Raw genomic sequence first — 3,978 nt, 5'->3', positions numbered from 1 at the left:
AACCATTTAAAAAAAAGGATAAAATATTTCTCAGATTTCTTGGAAATTTCATTATGTATTTCGATAAATGAAGTGTAAAGAAGTTGAACAATGTAGATCAAATTCCCTTTAAAATATATGAATTTCCTACCAAATAAGGGTAGTATGCTTTGGAAAAAAACAAAACAAACAAAACAAAACAAAACAAAACAAAACAAAACAAAAACCAAAGAAACAACACAGGTTTGGTTTTTCTGAACCAAAAGCACTTGGAAAAAAAAAAAAAGAGTTTGAGACATTCAGCAATTCCAAAGTGGCAGGGTTCACCCATCTTTAATTTCAAGGGAAATTAAATCCAGCTGTTTCTCATTCATGGCCACTCAGCTCACCACATGCTGTTTGGTCGGTCAGGGGTAATGGGACATCCAGGAAGCTGCTGCAGGGCTGTTTTAAGTCACACCCTTCTCAGCTGGGAAGTGGGCTTGGCCAGTGTCTCTCTTGGACCAGTCTCTCTTTCTTCCACATGGGAACCCACAACGTCCTAAAGAATTAAAAACTGGCGGAGGCAATCCTGTAGCTATTCGAGGCCTCCAATGGGTCAAGCTGTCCAGTCTCCTGCTTCAGGGCAGATTCTAAGGTTCACCCTTACACTCCTTTCAGTTCTGTGTCAGCCTTACTGTTAATCTGTTTCTGTCATCAGCGCTCTTCCTCTCAGGAAGTTGCCTCCATGAGGCGCTAGCCTACTGTAACGGGACATGGTTAATGCGTCACTTGGCTCTCCTGAGACTGTTTTTCCAGCTCTCTGTTCCCAACCCCCAGTACCTTATCATCTGGAATCAGAAGTCCTTAGGAAGGATAATGGTCTGCTTTCTCTCTCAAGTGGATGGAAACACCTGGCTAGCTTGCCAGCGGTGAGTTGTAAGACTTGGCCTTAAATCTCATCTGCACTTACCACAGTTTAGTCTAAATAAACTCCTTTAATCCCAGGAGTATCAGCTAGTCTCTTACTTCCCTGATAAAGGCTGGAAGGGTGATGGTTCCTCAAATCCACAGAGGGTCAGAGTATACTTTTCTCATTGTGTTAATGTTATCAATTGAGACCATAAGACAATGCACAGACTGCAAAAGGATGACCCTACATGCGGAGAAGAGAAGGTCATGTGGAGGATAGGAGAATAAGTGTTCTTGGTGATCATGGACACAGTAGACCTTGATCCTGCTTGATGCCCTGGTAAAAGATGACGTAGTCTCAGCCTCACAAACAAAGAACTGACTACTTGGGTCACCCTGTCACATGGCAATACTCTGTGCTTGGTGGTGGACAGTTAGAGCCCTCAACAAAGTGTGGCAGAATATTCCTGGATGAAGGTGATGATGGTTAGTGTTGACCCTCAACTGGACAGGATCTGGAATCACCAAGACAACCCTCCAGGTACAGCTGCAAGGAATTATCTAAGCTCTGAGCAGGCCTGTGAGGGATTGTGTTGAGGCAGGCTCAAGGTGGGTGGCACCATTCCCTCAGCTTAAAAACGAGACAGGGAGCTACATACAAGCATCTGTTGCTCTCTGCTTTCTGGTTGTGGGTATCACGTGACAGATGTTTCAAGCCCCTGCCGCTTTGACTGCCCTGCCATGATGGATGGTACCCTGGAAGTGGGAGCCCTTTCTTCCTTAAAGTTGCTTTTGTCAAGAGTATTTTATCACAGCCACAGGCAACGGAAATGGCAGTGAGGACTGAGGGTAAGTGGGGGTGAGATACAGCCATGTAGGGATAGCTATCACATGGCAGGGGGAGCACAGCAGGGGGGGTCAGCAAGGGATTATTAGACTTGAATCTTTCTCTTATGATTGATTAGCTGTAGAGGAATTTCCCTTAATTGTCTGGTTGCCTAATAAAGATGACAAATAGCCAATCACTGGGCGAAAATGAGGAGACAGGTTTTTCTGGGCAAAACGGAGAACCGGGCAGGAGGAGGAGTTGCAGGAGGCAGTGAATGGAAGAGGACAGAGGGAGAGAGTTGTTGGAAGGAAGATGGAGCAGAAGTGCATGGCCTGGAGAAACTGTAAGTAGCAGGATTTCATAGTTGGGGAAGAAAGTGGGGTAGAGGCATATCTGCCCAATATAGGTACGCAACTGAGTTGCATTTTCCTTGCATGGGCTATTGGGGGTGGAGATTTACCGCAACAATTAACAACTGAAGGAGCTGAAAGGGATGGCAACACTATAGGAACAACAATATCCTTATCTGACATCAGTGGGAGTGGAGGCCCTTGGTCCTGTGGAAGCTTGTTGCCCTAGCATAGGGGGATTCGAGAGGGGTGAGGTGGAAGTGGGAGCATCCTCTTAGAGGTGAAGATGGAATGGGGTTTTCAGAAGGGAAACTGGGGAGGGGGCAATATATGAGATGTAAATAAATAAAATAACCTATTAATAACAAAACAAAAACAAACAACCACATAATCATAACCATACATCATAATTTGAATATAGTTTTCCTCCAAACTCGGTATTATTTTGGTAGGTAAGACGACCTGCCAAAGGCTTTGTCCTTAGCTGGCGGCACCATAAACAGGAAGGTACCAACTTCATCAGTGGAATAAGCAGTTGGTGAGTTAAAATAGCTGGGTAGGCTTAGAAGGTGGGGCAAGGTGGAGGAGGGATGTCTATGCAGGTGTCACTGGAGGAGGGATGTCTATGCAGGTGTCTCTGGAGGAGGGATGTCTATGCAGGTGTCACTGGAGGAGGGATGTCTATGCAGGTGTCACTGGAGGAGGGATGTCTATGCAGGTGTCTCTGGAGGAGGGATGTCTATGCAGGTGTCTCTGGAGGAGGGATGTCTATGCAGGTGTCTCTGGAGGAGGGATGTCTATGCAGGTGTCTCTGGAGGATGTTTCCCCAGCTCTTCCTCTTCATTCTGCTTCCTTCCTGAAAGACTTGAGAGCCATCGCTCCACCACTTTCTTACCGCCATGGTGTTCTTCCTCACCACAGCCGTATAGCCCGGAGCTGGTGGGGCTGGAAGCTCATGGACCTGTGGCCCCAGACACATATTTCCCCTGTTGATTCCTCAGGTATTCTGTCCCTGTCATGGCACTGTGGTGTTGGGAAAGTCCCTCTGGCTTTCCCAGGGTTAGCTTCGTTATTTGTTATCATGGAATCTCCACGTTTGAGTGGAGAGTTAGCTGAGTTTCTGTACATCCTCTCTGCTGCTGTGCAGTGAATGTAGAGGTCAGAACAGCCTGTGTTGTTCTGCTCAACAAACTCACAGATCTTTAGTATTAAGTATAGGAGTTTAGGCACGTGATATTGCTTTGCATTGTTGAGAGACTTGTGTTGATAACACATGAGAAAAAGATTCTTAAAATCCTCTCTAGCTGGACTTTATGTGGAAAGGGTAATCTTTTGTTATGAGACAGGGCCTCACTGTGAGTGTCAGGCTGGCTTCTAATGGAGGTACCCCCGCCTTCACCTCTAGAGATACAGGTGTGCACTACCTGGCAATGGAAGGCTCTAAGGGTCAGGGTCCTGGATGTGTGTAACTTGGCCTGACCGGTGAGAAGCTGCTTGCAAGAGCATTGCAACTGCAGAGCCTCAAAACCGACTCAGGCTAGACAAAGTAGGATCTCCACTTTAACCAGAAGTTACCAGGATGGTGATGATTCGTAAGTCCCATGTATAGTGAGTTACAAAGCAGATAATGTACAGGAATCTGTTTAATTGTCCAGGTTGATGTCCTGAGGGAAGTAGAGAATTATGAGCCGCCATTTTGTTCTGAGGGTTCTGGGAGGTGTTATCTCGGGTACCATTGAGTTTGAACATCCTAGAAAGATGACCCTTGTAGAAGGAATGACATGGCTGGAAAGGGAAGAAGTGGCAGATATCAACAAGGGAGGGAACAGAAGAGAGTGACGTTCAGAGATCGTGAGATTGAGCTTGGGAGAAGGAAAAGAGGATGCCACAGATGTGGAGCACACCAAGGGGCTGCCAGAGATAGAACAG

This window comes from Mus musculus, chromosome 16 (genome assembly GCF_000001635.26).
Source record: "Mus musculus strain C57BL/6J chromosome 16, GRCm38.p6 C57BL/6J".
Lineage (NCBI taxonomy): Eukaryota > Metazoa > Chordata > Mammalia > Rodentia > Muridae > Mus > Mus musculus.
This window is presented reverse-complemented; position numbering follows the sequence as displayed.